This window comes from Protopterus annectens, chromosome 16.part0, assembly GCF_019279795.1.
Source record: "Protopterus annectens isolate FY-2018-M chromosome 16.part0, PAN1.0, whole genome shotgun sequence".
Taxonomy (NCBI): Eukaryota; Metazoa; Chordata; order Ceratodontiformes; family Protopteridae; genus Protopterus; species Protopterus annectens.
Window position 1 is genome coordinate 599331064 of NC_056750.1, and position 26809 is coordinate 599357872.

A 26809-nucleotide genomic window follows, 5' to 3' on the forward strand; every position below is an offset into this window, starting at 1 on the left:
GAGGGGGGGGGGTAAACCATCCTGCACTCGCACATCCCTGCTAATTTTATATTTTTTTAACTCTGAGATTGTACAATACCAGGAAAAGCAAAGTAATATAGTGATCTCACATATATGTTGACCAGATGGTCAACAGATGTTTAGCCCCCCCAAATTGTGTCAGCTAAATAAATGCATTCAACTATATTACTGGCTCCTATATATATAACCCCACATAAAACAGATGGAAGAGTCTAATCAAAGGCACATGGCAGAATATAATAACAAAAAAACTTGCCAGCAGTTTTATGAATATTTACTGACTTTAATCCATCAAGTCATCTGATATACTTGTTCTGATTTTCAGCAAAACTGGTATGTCAGTTGAGATGATGGATTAAATAAAGTCAAATATTCGTCTGAGTACTGGCAATATTTTTTTTGTTTTGTGTGTGTGTGTGTGTGTGTGTGTGTGTGTGTGTGTGTGTGTGTGTGTGTGTGTGTGTGTGTGTGTGTGTGTGTGTATGTCCATGCATTACCTAATCTTCACTGTTTCTACCACCCCAGATAGCTTCATATCCAATAATACCTACTGTAATTTTTCTACAGTATCAGGAATTATATTTTCTGCTCATGTTTCTAATAGTTATACTAGCTCATGCTAAACTTTCACTAATTAATTTCTATAAGTAGTCTCTGTCTCTGTAGTCAGTTATAATTCTTATCTAGTGTCAATTTCTGTTTCTGTATCAAAAGTTGTATTTTTATCTAGTGTCAATTTTTGTTTTTGTATCAAAAGTTGTATTTTTATCTAGTGTCAGTTTTTTGTTTCTGTATAGATGATCATATTGTTATTAATTTGTTCAACTATTTGTTTTTTTCTGTACTGAATGTGGAGCTTTTCTCCCTGGGTCTCCGCTGTAAATGGACATGTGTCCAGTTGGACTACCCCGGTAAACAAATGTAAAATAAATAAAATTAAAAAATATATATTATTATACAGAGAGAGAGATGGACAGCTATATGTATATGTAGATGATACAGACACATGCAGATGATATGCAAATGTACATATATTGATATCTGTGTATAGATTAGGTAATGATTTGTCTGTATATATGTATGATATGTATGGGTGTACGTGTGTGTGTCTGTATGTATACAGAACATGAGAGAAAAATATGAGTGAAAGAATTGGGAGAGAGAAAATAAAAGTGAATATAAGAGAATAGGAGAGTGAAAGAAGGAATAAGGGGGTCCGTTCTGCTCTTGAATATTTCCTGTGGTCTGTACTGTAACAGTGTTTAGGATAGATTTGCAGAGTATTCCTTAAGTTTGCCTCATATCTTGGTCTGTTCCTCATAAAATATGTGGTCTTATGGCAAAGCATTGAGGATTGCAATTATTAAATATTGTCAAACATTTAAATTTAGACTTCATATCCTTCAGAAAATGGATGCCAAAATTGGAAACTTTCTAAATATAAAACAACAATATGTAGAATGTCTCTGATTTTTGGGCTTTTCTCTCATTAAAAAAATAAAAATATTTTTTGGTTTTGTCTTAGGCTAGCTTCCAGTTAGAATGGAATGGGGCTGTTCGCTGGAAAGGGTTTAGATTGTTGTTAAGTGAACCAAAACTGGAGCAAGAAAATTCCAGAAGTGAGCTGTAGTGTCTGTGATACTTTGGCATGAGTTTGGTGTCTACCTTGATGTGGTACATACATTTTTCACAGTGCATTGCTGCAATAAAATGCCAGTTAAGATTGAGTGTTGATATCTGTGGGCTTATGCTATCATTTGGAAACAGAACAACTTGGGTGACTTGGGGTGAAGCACCATGGTTGACTGGGGGTGTGGGTAGCAGTACTAGACCATAGAGTCCAAACTGAAAACTCCTGGCTACACCCCTGACATCTAAAAATCTTATTCCCTCATTAATCAAATCTCATCACCAGGGTTTCACCTTTTCCCTTAAAATTAGTGCCAAATTACCCACAAATTGAATCACCTTTGGGGGGTACACCAAATCTAGCCTGATACCCCTATTTGAGGCCTTAATAATTTGAAAAGTGTTTTGTCCTCTGCTGAGCCAGTCTAAAGTCATTACCTTTCCTTGTGATTTTTGCAGCTATCTCAACAAATGTGTAGATAAGGCATTACCTCTGAGGCATAAGAATGCTGAGATATTTAGGGGTAAACCTTTATGGTGGAACTCTTAGATAAAAAAAAAAATATAATAGGAGGAGAAAACTATATTATTTGTATAAAAGGTTTTCCACCATCAGTTTGAAGGAGGTGGAAAGCAGGTCTACAACTAACTATGAATTGAAGGTAGCTAACTCCTTTAAGGGATAATCACAAAGCATTTTTAACTATATCGAGAGTATTACAAGTAATGTCCAGTGCTTCAAAGAACTGAAATTTAACAGCACTATCTGTTTTGGCACAGAAGACATACTAAATGACTTTGCTGACCAATTTAGCTCAAAATTTCCCCTCACTCACACTCCACTGTCCTTTTCTTTGAGTCTTTAAGCAATGCTTATCCCATTAGCTCCATGGAGCAGATCCTGGAATTTATTACGAAAGCTAAAAGTTACAGCTCCTTGTGCCTGATCAGTTTACAAAGCTATCTTAATAAGCTTTCTAATCTCAGTTTCTCTCTGGAAAACAGAAGTGATGGTGCCTCTGTATAAGGGCGATGTTATAACTGACCTTGGAGCTTATCTTATCAGCCTCACTAGTATTATCTGTGTAATCCTGGAGCAGGTCTTGGACAGTGTCATTAACCACAAAGCTGTTAACTTATAAAACACTAAATCCTAGTCAGTATACTTTTGAGAAGGGCAGATTTTGCTTCCTTACTTTGGTAAAATGTTTGGAGGGTGTGACTTTTGTCACTGGATCGTTTTCCTGATGCTTCTTATTTTGACCTTGCTAAGGCAGTTGATATGGTACCCCATACAGGCTTTGTTTATAAATTTACCAGCTTAAAAGGGATCTCTTGTACAATTCAATGGATTGCTAATTTGCTCTGTGATCATATACACATATAGACAGAGTTGATGGTACCTTGTAATCTAATAAAACAGTCATTAGTGGAGTTTCTTGGGACTTTATATTGAGAGCTGAGGGGGTAGGGTGCTAAATCAGGAATGGGTACCCAGCACTAGATGAGCCAACTTTAGCTTTTGACCAGGGTCTTAAACCTAATGCAATGCAACACACATTTGGAGAAACATGTCCTTCCCACTGATTATCACGTAACTAGAGCCCTGCTTAAGGTTTATACAGCTGATAGAGATCTAGGCATTTAACGTCAACCATAAACTCTCCTTTCACCTTCAAGTATCCATTGCAGTAAGGAGGTCTTTTTCATTGCCCAGTTAATTATTAAAGGCATATTATTGAAATCCAGAGAGGTCTCAGTACTCCTATATTCCTCGTTTCTTAAGCTGATAATTGAATATAATACTCTGACTGATATGTATCTTACCAGTCACTTGTTATGGAATGAAAGACATTAATGTTTTTTAATCAAGATAATCTGAGGACTAAGCTTGCTTTCCTATCGGGATAGATTAAAACATGTTTCACTTTTTCCATTGCATATTGACTCCTGTGTGCAGATCTATTTCTTGTTTTAGTTGTAGAGTTGTGAGGGATTGGAACTCGTTACCATCCATAGGAAAGAAATTCTAAAGTCGAGTCATGTTTAAGAAAATACAATGTGAAGTTCTGAGACAGAAAATGACTTTCAAAACAGTGGAAGCAGACACAGAGTAATTTTCTTCTGTCTAAGACGTATTTAATTAAAGAAGTGAGGAAGTGAAATAGACTGGCTTGATTATATAAATGTTGATGCCATCATACAGCATGGGGGCCTTGTGTGTGTGTGTGTGTGTGTGTGTGTGTGTGTGTGTGTGTGTGTGTGTGTTTTCTAAATGTAAAAAAATGAACAAGCATAGGAATCTGTCTAGTTTCAACCTCACCGCAAGTGTTGAGGAAAAACAGTAGAGAAACTAGTGGTCTTAAAACTTCGTTGATGAGCTTGGTCACAATAATTTCTAACAGTTATTAAAACCAGGTAGTGTTACAAAGCAGAAGCCTTTTTTTCGTCACAGACAAGCAGTCCTCAGCAACAAAAATCAGAAAATGATTTTTCATCTGATTTTTCAGAATCATTTTCTGATTTTTGTTATTGAGGATCACTTGTTTGTGATGAATAAAGGCTTGTTGCTTTGTAACACTACCTGGTTTTCATGATTTTTGGGAATTATTGTGACCGAGCTCATCAAAGAAGTTTTAAGACCACTAGTTTCTCTTTTTTTCTAAATGTACACCGGTATTTCCTTTTTGTCACTTGGCATTTAGGTAAACATATTTGTTCTATATTTTATGCATTGTCTGCATGTCTGTATCCTAATATAAGATGGTGTTACAGTGATATATGAAGGACTGCAACATCAAGAATAAAAAAGCCAGCCAGTCCTTATAAGAACAATATGTGAGACAGTCCAAAAGCCCAGTTTTCTGCTTTTAGATACTAATACATGCATATTCATATGTGCATACACCTGTATGTCCTGCTTCCAAATGGACAGTTTCAGTGATAAAGAAGCTATGAAGTTGAAATCTGAAAATCTCATAAATAATGTATGACCGGAGCTGCATATAAATTTTATTTCATTCTTTTGTTATGCTGCCAGTTGCTCTTTAGACTTTTCTTTATATTCTGAGTTCACTGCGTTGGTTGATAATGTATATTGTACATGCATTGCCTCTGGGAAAAATAACACTTCTTTGTTTGTCCCCTGACACTTGGCATCATTGTTGCCTATTAAAACTTCTTGCTATATTTGCATTCTGCTTAATATTTATTTGTACGTCTTTGTAATGCTGTTTTTTTTTAACAAACATATAACAAAACTATTTTGCTGCTTAATCTTCTTGAAACAGCAACAAACATATTGCAATTAATGGAACATCTGGAGTCTTCTCTTATAATTATATTTTCCTCAGTTGATGGTGGTGTAGTTTTGTTCCCTGGATTTGATATGACTTGTGTCCATTAAAAGGCATGACTTCAAAAACTGATAGTGACATGCTGTAGGCAGTCTGAGAGAGACACTTTACAGAAAGTCATCACATACTTTATTGCAATTTCCCTAGATGATGTCATATATTTCAGCTGCTATTTTTACTACTCTTGTGTGATTCCAAACTACTTATTTGAAACAGAACAGCATGCTTATTCCATTCTCACAGTCCTTTTACTGGTTTATCTGACATTAATTTGAAGCCATTCTCTCTCTCTTGTGCATTCTTGAACTGCACTTTTTGTTTTGATGCCGCAACTTTCTAAGGAAAGGTATTATGTACACCCACCTCCCTCTGTGTAAAAGTTACCTTCTCACATTCCCCCTGAATTATTGACTCTCCTATTTTAAGTTGGTCCTTTTAATACCATTAATCCCTTTTCTTGAAATATGCTACCCCTTACTCTCTATTGGCTACGTTTAGGTAGGTTTATAGGTAAGTACAATGTAATTAGTCTCCAGACCCTTACAAGCCAGCCAAAATAAAAAGCCTCAAGGAATGCAACTCAGGATAGACTGGGGAGAAATATGAGGCTGCCCATCCAGTTATCTATATTTACTTTGAAGGTAGCAAGGGTGCTGTTCTGACAGATGTAGTAGAGGTTTGTTCCAGAGGTCAGGAATACATTGGAATATGAATCTATCACACCAATGTGTTTTATTTACCTGCTGATGAAGGTTTGGTTCATTTAACCAGGTATATGCTGTACCATTTATTTTGTGAAGGAATAGAAGGTTAGAGGGTTGGGTCTTTCATAGTTCAAATGGTTACACACAGATCTCTAAAGTGAAGTCTATAAGAGACAGAACACAGAAAAGGCTCCCAGTCTCACCTGATAACCAAGAGTTTTGTGGCCACTGATCTTTTTAGTTGTGAATCTCTGAGGTCTCTCAAGTTGAATGATATGTTTAGACAAACACATGACAAAAGGAGCATTGTATTCAGTAATGGGTTTGATGAGACAACACCCAATTTACAATCTTCTACAAACTTAGATAACCACAGGCCAGGAGTGTTGGCCTTAAGGTCTTAGTCACAGATGAAAAATATGAAAATATGAAGGGCCTAACACTAAGCCTTATGGTCCACCACTGATAATTTTTCTGCTGTCAGAAGTGGCACCTATGAATCTAACACAAAGATTATGTCAGACAGCCAGATAGCTGTCCCACACACAGCATAAGGCTATATATATATATATATATATATATATATATATATACATATACATATATATACACATACACAAGTCTGTCATCCTGCATGGGAGAACTGTTAAAGGCCTCAGTCAAGTCCAGATATGTTGTATGTACTGTAGAACCATTATCCACTCCTCCAGTTCCCTTTTCAAAGAAATTAATGAAGTTAGAGGCAGAACCTTCCTTTGACAAAGCCAAACTGATTGGGGATCCAATGTTAAAAGATTTTCAACGTCCAGATTAATGTGGTCTAAGATAATATGCTCCATAGCTTTACGTATGAGGTTAATGGAAATAAAGAGACTGTATTTACCAGGGTTTGTGGTTTGTCCACCCTTGTGTAATGGCATTACAGTGGAAATGTTTTAGACTTCAGGAATGTAACCAGCTGAGAGGCTTCGAGGTTAAGTATGGGTTTTAGATAGGCCATTTTTACCACTGATACTCAAGCAATCTGTTGTATTTTCTGGGCCCATGGATGAGGTGCTATTAGCTTTTGAGAGTATTAAGAGAACATGTTCCAAAGTGCTGGGATTGTGGAAAAGCTTTAACGGTGGGTGAAATAAACTTTGCACTAAATTTGTCAGCTAGGATAGTAACTGATTCCTTTGGGCCAGAGTGCACAGTATTATAGTGGACTAGCTCCAAACACAGCTGAGTGCAAGTTCTTAACTACAAATCTTTGTCATAAAGGTATTTTTGGTTTTAGTGGCTATTTTAAGTTCATGTTCAACTCTGCATTTCCTAATGATTCCCTTAAGCTGTTTACTAGTTTGCTTCTAAGGTAGTTAAAATGAGACCTCTTATAAGCATTAAGCAGTTTATTTGTTATATAATTTATTTATACAGCTATTTTACCATGGGGGTTGCTTTAAATTTGTTTACACATAGGGACTGTCTTATCAATACAGCTATTTAAATGGAAGAGAAGTCAGAGACATTGTCAGCAGCTTTAGCAGTGGGATCCATTGGAAGAGAATTGCAGTCGAATTTTAGATTTTTAATCAATAACCGTTTGTTTTTGAGAAGTCCTTAAACACTGATATTTACAGGGGGAGTTGACATGCAGTAATCATGCTGTGAAATTTTCATAATAAAATAATTCTGAATAATAAAGCATAGGCATTGTCTTCATTTTCTTTATGGAAAACTGAAAATCAGTAGTTTCAGCACATTTTGAACACTGGCTGTAGCAGCACAATGTCCACCTTCTGACAGGATACAACTCATCTGACTGTAAAGACTTGTAAATATTCTCCCGATAAAAGTTATGACTTTTACATACACAGGTTCCCTCTCCCCTACACACACACACACACACACACACACACACACACACACACACACACACACACACACACACACACACAAAACACAACAGCTATTCATGTTGACCATAGCAAGCTAGATGGTCCTCCGTTACCAGTCATTTTCAAACATAGACTACCTCATCCCTAAGAATAACTGCATTCTGACTGGCTATACATCCAGTGTTTGCTTGTAATCTAATAAGAATGTCAGGTAATGGGTTTCATTTTCATTCTTGCCATCTCTTTCTATACATGCTTAGTCTTTGAAAATATATTTTTTCAAATGGGACCTCCTGGGCATTAATCTGTCAAAGATAGAGTAGAGTCTCTAGCAGCATGACCATCATGGTGGTGAATCACTTGTATTTGGTGCAGTCAAGTAGGAAAACCAGAGGGCTGTTCACTTAACTGACATCAAATGATTGAGATGATCTGTTGCTTCACACACACACATTGACACACCCTAGCATATATACGTTTTGATAGGGTACATGACTGGTGTTTGACTGTAGTCAATTGAAAGAAATTCTGGCTACAGCAATGCATTTCAAGTTGTATCTTTTTCTCCCAGATAAGTGCACACGCACACCACATACACACACACACACACACACACACACACACACACACACACACACACACACACACACACACACACACACACACACACATATTCTGACAAGTTAATCCACAGTCTTTTTAAATTGTGATCAAATGATTTATAAAGATGATTTTCATTTATAAACTGTCTGCCTCCCAAAAATCATCACATTCTGACAGGGTATTCCCCTGATGCCTGCTTTTAATCAAGTAAAAGAAACTTTGGTCACAGCAATGCATTTCAGCTTGTCTTACACCATCACAAACACACTGACATACAGTCCCTGCCAAGCCTAGATCAATGTCAGTTTCATTCAATGACTGCCCCACAATCCTCCAAACTAACCAATTTCTTACTAGATGCACCACTGATATTTGATTGTAGTCAAGTGAAATTAATTCTGGCAATGCACACACATCTGACCAGACAGACTGATGAGCCGTTGCTTTCATATATAGACTGCCTCCCCAGCCCCAAAAACTAAACAGAATGAAACTAGGAATACCTCTGAAATTTGACTGAGATGAAATGAAAGATATTTCGGCCACGATAATGTATTTCATCCTACATGCATCCACACTGACACACACACACAATCTATCACTGTATCTCTCTCTGGTTTTGAAAATTTCAAGATAATGGTCAGCTGCTTTCAGGCACAGAATGCCTGTCACCAAAATAACCACTTTTGAATGATTGCCTTTCTGATGTCTGATCTAAAAACTGGCACATGTATTGCTGCTGTGGGGTGTGTGTGCTATTAACACAGCCAACAGGTTCAGCTGGTATTTTTGTGTTTGTTTAATTTTTCAAAGCTAAAGGAGATAAAAACAGCCCTGAAGGGCAAAACTTTTTTTTTTGTGATTCATTGCCCACACTGTTTACTGAGCATCAGGCCCTCTGTCTGTCAGGCAGCCCATTTGTTCCTATCACTGGACTAGAGCCAACTGAGAGGAGTCATCCTTCAGGTGGTTCAAGAGTTTTTAATTTTTCCACTGTCCCTATTCTCACATTCACCCAGAGAACCACTGGAGAGGGACATGCAATGAGCTGTCCATGAAGGATGTCCTCTCACTGTTGGTGTCAGTGGCTCAACAAGTAGTACATTTGCCTTTGGTACTGAAGCTCAGAAGGCACTATGTTCTATTCCCATCCCGGGTACTTAGACTAATTTACCAATATTGACACTGCAGTGCATCATAAGGGGATGCTGCACTCCTGAATCTGTCATCCTTTGGATGACACATTAAACTGAGGTCACATCTGCCTGAATTGGTGGCAGCTCATGTGGATGACATTTATTGAAAAAAAAGAGTAGGAAAAGTTCCCCAGTGCCCTAACCAAATTAGACCTAGTCATTAAGAATACCACTTCAGGCCTCCCCTGAAAAAAAAGAATATTACATTAGTGGGACTAACCCAGTCAACAAAGAGTGAGTGAGTCAGTAAATAAATAAAAAGTCCACAAGGGGTGTTTCCTTCAACAGCCATTCCAAACCCCAAAGCATGAGTGGTGGTCTCTCTGATCTCCACCAAGGAGACCATGCCTCCAAATGCATGCAAACCTATCCTTCCCCTGAAAGAGGAAGGGGGCCATGCCTCTTCACGCCTGCCACTCACTGCCTATCTCCTCCATTGCTGTAGCCACTAAGTGAATCCAGTCACTTGGATCGCAGTCAGGGCTTCATCATTCTACACCATGGAGCCAGGCAAACATCTGAGCTTTTCATCCATAAATTGAGCCTTTTAAAAATGAAGAGAGATTGCTTAGTAAGCATTGAAGTCCACTGCATCTAAACAGCTGGGTCTATATTACGTGATCAAACAGTTAAATGTTCAAACACATAATAATCGACCCCTAAATATCGAACCATCAGAATGTCGAACAGTTCAATGGAGATATCCATACAATGCGGATATGGAAAATTTCCACTGTCTGCACTGTAGTATGATCTCAAAGTTTGTATATTTAAGTAGCGGGGGGGGTGCAGGGGGGCTTGCCCTCCTGCTTAGAGCATTTTAATGGTTTGTTTGGGTGTTTTTTTTTTTTTTTTGCCATTCGACATTATGGCATTTCAACATTTAGGGGTCGATTATTATGTGTTGGAATATTTCACTGTTCGATCACGTAATATAGACCCAAACAGCCAGTGTCAGCACTTAGCTCGCATAGTAACAGGGCATGGACTAGTTAGCCGTGATCAGTACTATTTGGTAGGGGGCAGAAAGAGAGAGACATGCTAATGAGTAGCATGCTGTCTCACTTCTGTGTTAATTTGGGAGTTATGTGTTCTTTTAACATTTAAGGTAATTATTTTATTTCTACTTTGGTTTGACAACCTAATCACTAGAGAGAGAATGGAATACTACTTGACCATCATGACAGTGTCCAAAGTGCCATTATGGCAGTTGGGCTATGGCACATGTATCCCTTTATGTGGTGGCTCTGTCCCCACACCCTAGTCTGTACACATAATACTGCTGAGGTAGCTGCAGCTGCACCAATTTAGGGAAATTCTGGTATATTGGTATATTTCCTTTAGCTTTATATGATCTGTGTGGCTAAACAATTTGGGCAAGAATAATCAGCATCAGGAAGTTGGTTATAGGGCAAGTAAAATATACCCACTGGTTCATTAGTACATTAATTATACCAATTAAATATCTAACCAGAAACAATGCTGGTGGTGAAAACATTTTTTTATTTTATTTTAAAACCATTGTTTTTTATGATTTAAAAACTAACAGAATGTAGACAAAACATTTTGTTAGTACCTGATGTTCTGATAGTTTAATCTGGTTTCAGGAATGGAAAAAATGGCACCTGAGATTAGGGGGTCAGCTCTTTAAGAATTCTGAAGTGAATACCACCATGTCCCCCTGCCTTGTCCTCCTTTGGTTGTGGTGAGTTCTTTCAGAACCTTTTTATTCATAGGTGTATACTAGGCTAATGGCATTTATAAGCCTAGCCATGCAACCAAAATTTGCTCCACAAGTTGTTGTGGCTTAGAGGTTATTTTAGAGGGTGTTTGTTAGCTAGGACATGATTTAATGGCTGCCTGTGTTTATCAGATACATAGGTGCTAGACCTGGGGTGAAATTTTGGTTTCCCATCCACTGGTGCAGGTTAAGCTTAAATAGGGTTAGGGAAGGGATCTGCTTCACATGGCTGGGAATGGGAATTCTTTGACACATACCTGTCCCTCCAATGTGTTCTATTTATGTCATAAGCAAAGTTTAGGTCCTTAGATCTCATAGTTCTGATGCTGTGCATTCTGCAGATATACAAAAATTCCATCAGAGAGAGATCCATGGATGCCTCATATGCCAGGCATAGATCACCTCTAAGCAGTCTGTAGGAAAGTGAGTATAGAGAAAGGGCTTTGAGGTGATGTGTATAGGACATTGTATTTATGCCCTGTATTATTTTTGTGAGGAACCACTGTGGAAGTTTCTGTTGTTGCATGTGCGTAATCAGATACATACCGAATGAGGGGTTTGACGAGAGACGAATAGAGTGGCATAACGACCACCCCAGGCCTAGATGCCATAACGACCTCCCTAGGCCTAGATGCCATGCCTTTACTTATAAGTTGAGTGTTTATAGAATGACTTTCTTACTACCTTTGACACATGTTGGTCGAAGGCCAGGTTACTATCTGCATGTGTCCTGAAATCCTTGACAAGTGGGTCTACTCTTAGGGGTGTGTTTATTGATGAGGTAGTTTCCTGGAGTGGCCAACTTCCATAAAGGTACTGTTATGCATTTCTTGACACTGAAATTTAAGCCATAGCTTGGCACCAGTCATTTTTTTGTGTTAGACCTTCCTGTAAATTTTTAATATGTTGGGGGGAGTTCACTGACTGCTCCTAGTTTGGAATTATCTACAAATTTGGTCAGCCAGAGGCCCTTGATGTAGATCTTAAGTTCCCTGAAGAAGATGCAAAAGAGGAGTGGAAGCAGCACAGAGCCCTAAGGAACTCTGCTAGTGACTCGTCTCTTTGTGGAGGTGTCTCTCTGGTCATACCTTTCTGGGTTCTGTCCTGAGCCAGCTGGCCATCCAGAGTGTTATATAGGGGTTTATTCCTAATTCCATGTGTTTGTTTACAATGCCTGAGTGGGGTATTGTATCAAATGACTTAGCTAGGTCAAGGTAAGCAGTATTCACCATTTTGCCTTCATCCATTGTTTTGGTAACCTTCTCAAAGATGTCCACCAGGTTTAATAGACATGACCTGCTTTTGATGAAACCAAACTGGGTGGGGTCCTGTGTCTAAGGTTTCCTATGTCATTATTACTCATTTCCATAATGATTCCTCCCATGGCTTTGCATATGAGACAAGTCAGACTAATGTGTCTGCAGTTCCTAGGATCTGTTGATGGTCGACCCTTGTGCAGAGGGATGACTGTTGCAATCCTCCATTCACATGGCACAAAGTCGCTTCGGAAGCTATAATTGAATAGTAACTCTAGTGGCCCTGATAAATCATATTTCAGGCTATTTAGGATACATCCTGGGATATTATTGGGTCCCATCGAAGCTGTGTGCTTGGACTTTGAGATCGCAGCTGGGACCTGCTTAATATTGATAGTTAGAGGGGATATGTTATAATGGAGTTCCTGTGAGGTGGTTTGGAGTGAGGGGGAGGGGATAAGTTTAATTTATTGGCTAGTAGATTTTGCTATATTTCCCATCTCCATGAATGTGACTCCATTTGCAACCAGTTCTGCACACTTTCCTGAGCAACCTTTAAGGTTTCTGACTTAAGTAAAGAAGGGCTTATGGTTGTCCTTGGCCTGGGAAACTATCTTTACCTCAGAACTGACTTTCTTGGACTTAATTCACTTTCTTTGCTATCTCTCAAGTTTAATGAGAGAGTTTGTATCTTTTTCGGTGTTACTTTTCCTAATTATAGCTGTGACTATTTTCTTTGGTTTTCCAACTGGTTTAATTTTGGATTCCACCATGGTGGTTTGTTTTTTTAGAGTTTTTTTTGGGTTTACTTCTGGTAGGTATAGCAGTCTCAGTGCTACCACTGACACAGTTGTACAGAGTTTCTGTGAACAGTTACACATAGGCTGCTGTGCTATTTGGATTTGGAAGGGCTTGGAATTTTGAGAGGTTATTGCCTAATAAAACGTAGTTTGCCTTGGAATAGTTTATAACTATTACAGGGTTTGCTGGGGTTGGAGAACTGATTTTTATTTCAAAAGTGATGACTTTATGATCTGACCTTATCAAAGAGCCAAACTAGATTTATACTTATTGATGTAGATTGTGACACCTCCACCTTTAGTCCCTATTTGCGCAGTTGCTGGTCTAAATTTGTGGAAGGCATTGAAACCTTGTACTGTCAGGGTGCGTTCTGCAGTTTAACCATGTGCTGGTTACTGCACAGTTGTCTGCATCCTCCGGGATGAGTAGAGCTTTGAGGGAGTAGAGCTTTTTGTTTAAACTCTTGATGTTGTTCAGTAATACCTCTAGATTCCCATGGGTTGATTTTGTTATGTTGGAAGGTTTGTCCATTTGGCATTGCCTAAAATAGTTTCTGTGGGGAGGATGATGTTTTAGCCAATATTTAACAGCAAACTCAAAAAAGTCCACCTTGTCCCAGGCTCACAGCAATCAAAGTGGAAATACCAAGTTTATTAAGAAGTGCAATAAAAACCCACGGTAGTGGTGCTGTGGTAGCATTGTCGCCTCACAGCAAGACGTTGTCACATTCGATTCTCAGCTAGAGCATCTTCTGTGTGGAGGCATGCGTGAATGGGCATGCCTTCGTTGAAGGTTGTGCATCAGGGCTGGTAACTCAGCACGTAAAAATCCACTACCAAACATTAGTGGACCGGAGTTCCACTGTGGCGACCCCTAACCGGGATAAGCCAAAAGACACAACATTAAGAAGAACAATAACATCCAAAAGTTAAGTGCTTTCGTCTTTCCACCAGGACTTCATCAGAACTGAAGTTTGTGTAAAAAAGCATTCCTTATAAATAACCTCTAATTACACCAAATTAAAGACAATTATTTGGTCAAATCCATAGGATTATCAAACCTTACAAGGAAAATTACCTTGTAAAAACCAATTAAAATCATGTAAAATTCAAGTAAAGTAAAAAGAATACAAACAAACGTGAAGCGTAAAATAAGCATTTCACAATTTTGCTGCCCTCATTCTTAACACCAAATTGATTGAAATGTGGTCATTAAGACAAGGTTTCAGTGTAGCATCCAATCTAAGTTGCCAGAGGATTTCCTTATATTCTAGTCTGTTTTCTCAGGCACCTCCTCTGGCATCTTGTGGAACTATTTGTAATATACCAAAAACAAACTTTTTGAATCCAACATGTTACTGAGTGTCTAAATAAAGAATTCTTAGGGTTGGATTTTCCCACATCATACAAATGCTCATAAATCCTTTTGGCAAGTTTCCTCTCTGTCTTCCCCACATAAAAAGAAACACACTGGTTACCGAGGGCCAAGTATACTTTCTGGGTTACCAATATTCAAAGCCTAGAGGGGATAAGTGTAACCCATCCTTGGTAAAGCAACATGGTTTGTTTAACCATATCCTCCCATGCTGACAAATATTGTATCCCCTTAGACTGACACCAGAAACTAAGCCATTTATTTGAAGTTAATCATCTTTTGTTCATATTGTGGCAACATCCTTAGTGACGGTAGAATGTTGCTGAATGCTAGTGTCTGGGGGGTCTTTGGGATTTTTAAAAAGATTGCATTTGAGTGCCTCAGCATAAACTGGTCCATGTGTCTGGTGGGTGTAATGTGTGTGTATTTCTGCCAACCTGATTTTTATTGTGTGCTTGTCTTTGAAAGGACTAGTATTGATTCACTACTATCTAGAGGACATCTTTTGATCTGATTCTCACGCATCATCTCCATTTCTTCTACTCAATACTGAGCTGAAATAGACATTCAGTATCTCAATTTTGTCTTCATCCCTGTTTGCACATCAGCCACCCACCTTTTAAAATTTTCAGCCTTTTATCCCTTTGTCTTTCTTTGCTCCACTAATGTACTGTTAAGTGGCTTTATTCCTTTTTTCATCTGATATGGCATTTTCCCTAAATTTGCCTGCCTGCCTGCATTTTTGTACTTCCTGAATTGCATGCACCTCTGTAATCTTCAGTGCTGCATTGTTTGATAACTACATTGCAATTTTGCCCTTTCTTTTTGTTTTCCTGCTTGTTTCATATAGTGTTTGTTGGATATTTCACTGCCTTCCCACTTTGTTTTTTTTGCTTCATATATCTTTTCTGAGGTAATTTCCTATTTTGTCAAATCAGTCATCTAAACGTACTTAGCCTGATTGTCTGCCTGTATTTATTGCAAGCCATGCACCAGTGGTGACTTTTCCTAAATCCAGACTGGATATCATTACACCAGTTCCTTTTCAGGGAAGCATCAGCATGTGCTTTAAATGTCTTCGCTGATCAACAGTTCCTTTGCTGATGCACAAACGGCAAACAACCAACAAGTTATAAGTGTTACTTCTGATCCTCCCTGGCTGTTCAACCACCAAGAAATGAGGAAAACCATTCAAAGTTCAGAATTTGGCAGAAGCAGTAGCTGACAAGTGACCTCCTGTCTGAAGGTTTACCAGTCTGACAGTACTGCCTCACTAGTGGGTAACGGTTTCCTTACAGATGCACATTGCAAGTGACCTCCTATCTGAAGGTTTACCAGTCTGACAGTACTGCCTCTCTAGTGGTAACAATGTTACCTTACAGATGCACATTACAAGTGACCTCCTATCTGAAGGTATACCAGTCTGACAATACCACCTCTCTAGTGGGTAATGATGTTTCCTTACAGATGCACATTACAAGCGACCTCCTATCTGAAGGTTTACCAGTCTGACAATACCGCCTCTCTAGTGGTAGCAATGTTACCTTACAGATGCACATTACAAGTGACCTCCTATCTGAAGGTATACCAGTCTGACAGTACCGCCTCTCTAGTGGGTAATGATGTTTCCTTACAGATGCACATTACAAGTGACCTCCTATCTGAAGGTTTACCAGTCTGACAGTACAGCCTCTCTAGTGGGTAGTGACATTACCTACAGAGACACATTACAAGTGACCTCCTATCTGAAGGTGTACCAGTCTGACAATACCACCTCTCTAGTGGGTAATGATGTTTCCTTACAGATGCACATTACAAGTGACCTCCTATCTGAAGGTTTACCAGTCTGACAGTACCGCCTCTCTAGTGGGTAACAATGTTTCCTTACAGATGCACATTACAAGTGACCTCCTACCTGAAGGTTTACCAGTCTGACAGTACCACCTCTCTAGTGGGTAATGATGTTTCCATACAGATGCTCATTACAAGTGACCTCCTACCTGAAGGTTTACCAGTCTGACAGTACCGCCTCTCTAGTGGGTAATGATGTTTCCTTACAGATGCACATTACAAGTGACCTCCTATCTGAAGGTATACCAGTCTGACAGTACCACCTCTCTAGTGGTAGCAATGTTACCTTACAGATGCACATTACAAGTAACCTCCTATCTGAAGGTTTACCAGTCTGACAGTACTGCCTCTCTAGTGGGTAGTGACATTACCTACAGAGACACATTACAAGTGACCTCCTATCTGAAGGTATACCAGTCTGACAATACCACCTCTCTAGTGGGTAATGATGTTTCCTTACAGATGCACATTACAAGTGACCTCCTATCTGAAGGTTTACCAGTCTGACAGTACTGCCTCTCTAGTGGGTAGTGACATTACCTACAGAGACACATTACAAGTGACCTCCTATCTGAAGGTATACCAGTCTGACAATACCACCTCTCTAGTGGGTAATGATGTTTCCATACAGATGCTCATTACAAGTGACCTCCTACCTGAAGGTTTACCAGTCTGACAGTACCACCTCTCTAGTGGGTAACGATGTTTCCTTACAGATGCACATTGCAAGTGACCTCCTATCTGAAGGTTTACCAGTCTGACAGTACCACCTCTCTAGTGGTAGCAATGTTACCTTACAGATGCACATTACAAGTAACCTCCTATCTGAAGGTTTACAAGTCTGACAATACCGCCTCTCTAGTGGGTAACGATGTTTCCTTACAGATGCACATTACAAGTGACCTCCTATCTGAAGGTTTACCAGTCTGACAGTACCGCCTCTCTAGTGGGTAATGATGTTTCCTTACAGATGCACATTACAAGTGACCTCCTATCTGAAGGTTTACCAGTCTGACAGTACCGCCTCTCTAGTGGGTAACGATGTTTCCTTACAGATGCACATTACAAGTGACCTCCTATCTGAAGGTTTACCAGTCTGACAGTACCACCTCTCTAGTGGGTAATGATGTTTCCTTACAGATGCACATTACAAGTGACCTCCTACCTGAAGGTTTACCAGTCTGACAGTACCACCTCTCTAGTGGGTAACGATGTTTCCTTACAGATGCACATTACAAGTGACCTCCTATCTGAAGGTTTACAAGTCTGACAGTACCACCTCTCTAGTGGGTAATGATGTTTCCTTACAGATGCACATTACAAGTGACCTCCTATCTGAAGATTTACCAGTCTGACATTACCGCCTCTCTAGTGGGTAACAATGTTTCCTTACAGATGCACATTACAAGTGACCTCCTATTTGAAGATTTACCAGTCTGACAGTACCGCCTCTCTAGTGGGTAACGATGTTACCTTACAGATGCACATTACAAGTGACCTCCTATCTGAAGGTATACCAGTCTGACAGTACCGCCTCTCTAGTGGTAGCAATGTTACCTTACAGATGCACATTACAAGTGACCTCCTATCTGAAGGTATACCAGTCTGACAGTACCACCTCTCTAGTGGGTAACGATGTTTCCTTACAGATGCACATTACAAGTGACCTCCTATCTGAAGGTATACCAGTCTGACAGTACTGCCTCTCTAGTTGGTAACGATGTTTCCTTACAGATGCACATTACAAGTGACCTCATATCTGAAGGTTTACCAGTCTGACAGTACCACCTCTCTAGTGGGTAACGATGTTTCCTTACAGATGCACATTACAAGTGACCTCCTATCTGAAGGTATACCAGTCTGACAGTACCGCCTCTCTAGTGGGTAGTGACATTACCTACAGAGACACATTACAAGTGACCTCCTATCTGAAGGTATACCAGTCTGACAGTACCGCCTCTCTAGTGGGTAACAATGTTACCTTACAGATGCACATTACAAGTGACCTCCTATCTGAAGGTTTACCAGTCTGACAGTACAGCCTCTCTAGTGGGTAACAATGTTTCCTTACAGATGCACATTACAAGTGACCTCCATTCTGAAGGTATACCAGTCTGACAGTACCGCCTCTCTAGTGGGTAACAATGTTACCTTACAGATGCACATTACAAGTGACCTCCTATCTGAAGGTTTACCAGTCTGACAGTACAGCCTGTCTAGTGGGTAAAGATGTTTCCTTACAGATGCACATTACAAGTGACCTCCTATCTGAAGGTATACCAGTCTGACAATACCGCCTCTCTAGTGGGTAACGATGTTACCTTACAGATGCACATTACAAGTGACCTCCTATCTGAAGGTATACCAGTCTGACAGTACTGCCTCTCTAGTGGGTAACGATGTTTCCTTACAGATGCACATTACAAGTGACCTCCTATCTGAAGGTTTACCAGTCTGACAGTACCACCGCTCTAGTGGGTAATGATGTTTCCTTACAGATGCACATTACAAGTGACCTCCTATCTGAAGGTTTACCAGTCTGACAGTACCACCTCTCTAGTGGTAGCAATGTTACCTTACAGATGCACATTACAAGTAACCTCCTATCTGAAGGTTTACCAGTCTGACAATACTGCCTCTCTAGTGGGTAACGATGTTTCCTTACAGATGCACATTGCAAGTGACCTCCTATCTGAAGGTTTACCAGTCTGACAGTACCACCTCTCTAGTGGTAGCAATGTTACCTTACAGATGCACATTACAAGTAACCTCCTATCTGAAGGTTTACCAGTCTGACAATACTGCCTCTCTAGTGGGTAACGATGTTTCCTTACAGATGCACATTGCAAGTGACCTCCTATCTGAATGTTTACCAGTCTGACAGTACTGCCTCTCTAGTGGTAACAATGTTACCTTACAGATGCACATTACAAGTAACCTCCTATCTGAAGGTTTACCAGTCTGACAGTACCACCTCTCTAGTGGGTAACGATGTTTCCTTACAGATGCACATTACAAGTGACCTCCTATCTGAAGGTTTACCAGTCTGACAGTACCACCTCTCTAGTGGTAGCAATGTTACCTTACAGATGCACATTACAAGTAACCTCCTATCTGAAGGTTTACCAGTCTGACAATACTGCCTCTCTAGTGGGTAACGATGTTTCCTTACAGATGCACATTGCAAGTGACCTCCTATCTGAAGGTTTACCAGTCTGACAGTACTGCCTCTCTAGTGGTAACAATGTTACCTTACAGATGCACATTACAAGTAACCTCCTATCTGAAGGTTTACCAGTCTGACAGTACCACCTCTCTAGTGGGTAACGATGTTTCCTTACAGATGCACATTACAAGTGACCTCCTATCTGAAGGTTTACCAGTCTGACAGTACCGCCTCTCTAGTGGGTAACGATGTTTCCTTACAGATGCACATTACAAGTGACCTCCTATCTGAAGATTTACCAGTCTGACAGTACTGCCTCTCTAGTGGGTAACAATGTTTCCTTACAGATGCACATTACAAGTGACCTCCTATTTGAAGATTTACCAGTCTGACAGTACCGCCTCTCTAGTGGGTAACAATGTTTCCTTACAGATGCACATTACAAGTGACCTCCTATCTGAAGGTATACCAGTCTGACAGTACTGCCTCTCTAGTTGGTAACGATGTTTCCTTACAGATGCACATTACAAGTGACCTCCTATCTGAAGGTTTACCAGTCTGACAGTACCACCTCTCTAGTGGGTAACGATGTTTCCTTACAGATGCACATTACAAGTGACCTCCTGTCTGAAGGTATACCAGTCTGACAGTACCGCCTCTCTAGTGGGTAACAATGTTTCCTTACAGATGCACATTACAAGTGACCTCCTATCTGAAGGTATACCAGTCTGACAGTACTGCCTCTCTAGTTGGTAACGATGTTTCCTTACAGATGCACATTACAAGTGACCTCCTATCTGAAGGTTTACCAGTCTGACAGTACCACCTCTCTAGTGGGTAACGATGTTTCCTTACAGATGCACATTACAAGTGACCTCCTGTCTGAAGGTATACCAGTCTGACAGTACCGCCTCTCTAGTGGGTAACGATGTTTCCTTACAGATGCACATTACAAGTGACCTCCTATCTGAAGGTATACCAGTCTGACAGTACTGCCTCTCTAGTTGGTAACGATGTTTCCTTACAGATGCACATTACAAGTGACCTCCTATCTGAAGGTTTACCAGTCTGACAGTACCACCTCTCTAGTGGGTAACGATGTTTCCTTACAGATGCACATTACAAGTGACCTCCTATCTGAAGGTATACCAGTCTGACAGTACCGCCTCTCTAGTGGGTAACGATGTTTCCTTACAGATGCACATTACAAGTGACCTCCTATCTGAAGGTATACCAGTCTGACAGTACAGCCTCTCTAGTGGTAGCAATGTTACCTTACAGATGCACATTACAAGTGACCTCCTATCTGAAGGTATACCAGTCTGACAGTACCGCCTCTCTAGTGGGTAACAATGTTACCTTACAGATGCACATTACAAGTGACCTCCTATCTGAAGGTTTACCAGTCTGACGGTACAGCCTCTCTAGTGGGTAACGATGTTTCCTTACAGATGCAAATTACAAGTGACCTCCTATCTGAAGGTATACCAGTCTGACAGTACCACCTCTCTAGTGGGTAACAATGTTACCTTACAGATGCACATTACAAGTGACCTCCTATCTGAAGGTTTACCAGTCTGACAGTACAGCCTCTCTAGTGGGTAACGATGTTTCCTTACAGATGCACATTAGAAGTGACCTCCTATCTGAAGGTATACCAGTCTGACAATACCGCCTCTCTAGTGGGTAACGATGTTACCTTACAGATGCACATTACAAGTGACCTCCTATCTGAAGGTTTACCAGTCTGACAGTACAGCCTCTCTAGTGGGTAGCAGTGCTAATCTACAGATGCACACCTATTCTGCAGCCATGTGAAACAGTATGCATTTGGCAGATTAATAATCTACATTACAATCATTGCTTTTTTTTTGCATTTCTAAGAATGCCTTCTTTGTTTTCACCCATTCTCCCCACTGATCCTGTTCAGTCGTTTGTGCTGTGTTTTAGTGTCAAAGCTGACCCACAGCACATCTTTTCCTTTTTAATACTTGATTTAATTTAGCCCACTTTACTTATAGAGATTATACTTTTCAGTTCTCTAACAATTTTTGTTATTCTTGTCATTTGTGTAACTTAGTGTGGTCACATGTCAGTCATAGTTGTCAGTGTATCTTGTTTCTACAGTTGCCAAAGATGCCAAATTATTCTTCCAAAAAAGACTATCACTTCAATGCAGTTTTTTTACCTCTGATTTGGTCACTGGTACTTTTTACTTTCCATTTTTATGGTCTTATCTCATTTTCTTTCATTAATTCAGTTTTTAGCCTTTCATCTATTATGTAGAAACTCAAACATGATAACACATAATGACTCCAAGTTCCACTCTTGTTGGATAAGTTGCAACTCCTATTTATTAAACAGCTTAGTTATCTGTAGGCACATATGGATAAAACCCTGACTGCAGCACAGATAAGATAGGTTTGACTAGTGGCCTGAGTGCTGAAGGAGTCAGCAAGGACAGGCTGGTAGTTATTGGCCAATGCCAGCTGCACCATCAGGAGGGAGGGAGATGGACTGATCACCGCCGCATCCAGTGAAGAGCAAGCACAAGCTTGCAGCACTGTTTGGGTTTTGAGCTTGGATCTGCTAAATCAGTAACTGCAGCCTCCACAGCATACGTATAGAATCACTCATATGTGGGAGGAGGTAGTAGAAGACCTCATGGCAATGTAGGTATACAGGTCAGCTGTCCGTGAAGGGATAGAGTTTAATTGAAACTATACAATGCAAGTTAATATTAAAAAGCATGTACACTGATTGGACAGAACAATCAGTATGCCCATTGCATACCTAGCATTACCCCTAGGAATAAATCTGGCTGCTACACTCTTATTATGCACAGAAATGTAGACAGCAGAAATGGTCCACGACCCACAGGAACGTCTTACAACTGAAAGCATTTTTAGATTGTTTGTGTGTGTCAGGGAGCATTTCTCTGTTGCTTTTGTTTCTTTTGCTATGTATATGACTGTGCAATTAGAATAATACAGTGGGCAATTGTTAGCACATACATGTCTGATATGCAGTGCATTAGGAAGCCACCCCTAGCTTTAGGTGTTAGTGAAACCTGCATTCACTGGGGGACCCATGGTCCTGAGGAAGCCCCCAACCATATCGAGTTATCTAAAGTTAAAATCATGGTTTCAATGAAGCCTGACAATATACCAAGTTGCCCCATAAACATCTTAAATAAGGACTTATCAGGCCCCTTAGGATCCCTATTTAACCACAGCTTCTGGACTGGCTTTGTACCAGTACAGTGGAGAACAACAGTCATCCCCTACATAAAGGGGGGCCATCTACTGACCCAGGAAATTACAGACCATAAGCTTAACTTGTCTTATATGTAAGGCCATGGAAAGAATAATCATGGACCTGATAAATAATGACATAGGAAACCTCCAAACACTGGACTTAACCCACTTTGGCTTTAAGGGCAGGTAATGCCTTCTGAATCTGGTGGATTTCTTTGAGACAGCCACTAAGGCCATGGATGACAGTAAAATAGTACATACTGCCTACTTCAATCTGGCCAACTCATTTTTACAAAATGTCACACTCGGGTATTTTAAATAAACTCACAGAACTGGGCATAAATCCCTACATCACCAGATGGATTAGCCATTTGGCTCAAGGATAGGACACATGGTTAAAGTGGGTTAATCCAAATCTATCAAGAGACTAGTTACTAGTGGTGTACCACAGGGCTCAGTGCTGAGACCACTCCTCTTCAGAATACTTCTCTGAAGTCAAGGATAATGTAGAAGGCTTCGGGATGACAAAGTTTGCTGACAAATGTAAGCTGGGGCAATAAACACAAAACAAGCTGTTGACTCCAATAAAGGCTGTCCCTCCAAATGTTCCTCTTTTCAGAAGAACAAAATGATCACAAAACACCTCCACAAGTAAGCACAGGTTGTAGTTCCCAAAGAATTAAATTTTATTGACAAAACATAAATAAAATACTAAAAATGAATGGATTAAGCGCTTTCATCTCCCCTCAGGAGACTTCATCAGAATCAACATCCAAGAGGCTTTGCTCATTTTATATCACCCAGAAATTCATTTAATTGGCCATTCAGTTAGGTACATTACATATTAACTATTAAAGTGCATAGTGCATGTAAGGAAACAAGAAAGAAAACCTCTGTTTGCTAGACAACAAAGCAACATTCCATTTCATAATGAATAAGAAATAATCATGTGTTTATATGTGTGTATATATATATATATATATATATAAGTGCAGTTTGTAGTTAATAAATACAATTTATAAAAAGCAGTTTGTGAAACAGTTTATAAAAACAATATATAGCAGTATGTAACAATGCTCAAATTACTAGGGGTGAAAAACTAACTATTGCAAGAGCACTAACATCTATTATAGCAGCAAGTATTGGAGCTTATCAAAAATATAAAAACTAGTCAAATAAAACTGTATTATAAAAAGTGCATATAACTATATTGTTGAGTTAATAAATAAGTAATAAATAATAAATAAGTACTGTGAAAACAGTATTAAAAACATTAATATAAATATATAAAAATATATAAAAAATATATGAATAAATATATATAGACTGACTGCCTTACAGATTATCTGCAATTATACAGAGCTGAGTATATATTTTTTGGTTATAGAGTTTGTTAATTGTTGCTTAGATCTGTGTTGAAACTGTTGTCTCACTGTTCTGAGAGACTGATCGGCAAATATACAAAGCTGAGAATATTTTTTTGGTTTTAAAATTTGTACTGTTAGTTGTTGCTTAGATCTCTGTTGTAGTTTAAATTTGGTGGCTTTTGCAGTTGCCCGCCTCAATGTAGATTTGATCTGGGACACTCCCCCAGTCCCATCTCTTTACCACATTCTACCTAATAAACTCTTTCTACACTTGCTTTTAGTCCTTTTTAATTTAATTGCATTTTTTAAACTGTGTTTGGTCTAATATTGCTGCATACTCAAGTGTGCTAGCTTGCACTGCATGTGAATTGTTTTCTACTACTGTTTTTGCTACTTTTCTGTAAAAAAAAAAAAAAACTGTAAGCCTGTTTTCTACCTTTCCTGTAACTAGTGTTCCAGATACAGATTTGCTGTATCCAGGACTGAATGTAAGCTTCTGAGCCCCCTAAGCCTTCCTGTGTTGGAGGGAAGCCTTCTAGCTTATCAACGGGAGTGGTAAGCACTAGGTAACCTGTCTACTACATAAAGAGTGGTTCTGGCCCAGAAATTGTAGTTATTGGCCATTTGGGCAATCTCTTCCATCTCTCTCAACTTTCTGATTTGAAAGCCTGCATTTGCACTTGTTTCTGTCCTTTAACTCGTCTAGTGCAGATACAGATTCTTAGTTTTAGCACTTAAATTTGCTTGTTCATGCTCAGCACTTGTTCAGAACTTGTAAGCACTAAATAAACTACTAATTACTATAGCACTCTATCTTCCTCATTACCTAGAGGAAAACAGTTTTTGTACTTACTTTTCTCACTTGCTTAGAGAAAAACTGCTCTTGTACTCACTTTCCTTACTTATCTAGAGGAAATAGTTTTTTATTCAGGCATGTCCAAGGGTCAGCTCCCAGTGTTTTCTCCTGTCTATCTGATGAATCTGGGCATCCTGAGGCAATGTAGAAATTGCCTCATGTACACTGACAACCCTCTCCCCTACCACCCAACACTACAACCTGAGAGAGATGCACTTATCTAGCCAAACTGAAGGTAAAGCGTTCTCTAACCAAGACTGAACTTGACAGTCATGAGGAGAAGGTAAACATTTGCACCACACCACACTCATCACATAGTCTCACTTAATCTACACCACCAAAATCCACACACAGTAACACAAAAACATCTGCGGAGGCTCTCAATAATAATCCGTCTAAGCAACAGAGACCTCCAAAGCAGAAACGCAAGCAACCTCTATCCCCCAACACAACCCAAATGACACATAGCCCACAGACTCAGTGTGCCACTCAACCACAGACAATAAGGCAAAACAACGTACCCAACACACTAGTCATAGGTGACTCTATAGTCAGGCACACTGATGTCCCACTCACCAGGCTAGACAAGGAGAAGGTTACTGTCAGCTGCCTGTCAGGTGCCAGGATCCGCCACATAACCCATGCACTCAGGTCACTCCACACCAAGTACAAATATGACTCTGTCATTGTCCATGTTGGTGTGAATGACCTGAGATGTACCTCCCTGGACTACATGAAAAGAGACATGGAAGAGCTCTCCGATCTTGTAGCCCAGGCAGGTATGACCCTAGCCCTGAGTAGCATTCTGCCATCGCCCAGAATGATACCACAGTACAAGGACAAAATGATTGACTTCAACAATTGGTTAAGCTTCTGGTGTCATTCTAAGGGGATACAGTATCTGTCTGCTTGGGATGACATGGTTGACAGACCACAATGCTTTGTCACAGATGGCCTGCACCTGTTGCCCCTGGGATTCCGGATACTGGCTAAGGCTCTTGCTGCCCCTGTAGTGCCTTTTTTAGGCAGGGTTCAAATAACAAATTCACCACCATAACAGGAACAGGCAAACAAAAACTGAAGGTAATGCTACTCAATGCTAGAAGTCTAAATCTCAAAATGCACTCACTCGAGGCACTCCTTAAAATGGAGAACATCGATATCTGTGCAGTGACTGAGACCTGGTTCAAGGCTCCAGAGAGCACCCCTGCACTACCAGGCTATAACTCACACCACACTTTTCGGCCATGTAACCTGGACCGAAACACCAAAGGCGGAGGTGTGTCCATATTCATTAAGGATATCCACACCTCCAGGCTAGCTGTGCAGCATAATGCATCCGAGGTTATCCAAGTGCAACTAACTCTGGGCAAAACTGCAATCCAAATTGTAGCTTGCTACAGATCCCCCACCATGCCCCAGGATTCCCACTCCTCTTTTCTTGATGTACTGGAAAATATTAGGGTTCAACCAAACACCCTAATAATGGGCGACTTCAACTACCCCACCATTAACTGGGAAAACTACTCGTGTACCAACTCCTTAGCTCAACACTTTCTGGAATTCATAAACTCCAGTGCCCTAGATCAACTTATCCACACCCCACCAGGGGCAACAATATCCTAGACCTAGTCATTACCAACATGAGTGACCAGTGTTCCACACCTGAAGTCAACTCCTCGTTGGTCCGATCCGACCATAAGCTTATCACCCTTGATATCCACATCCCGCCCCCCCCCATTAAGGAAACC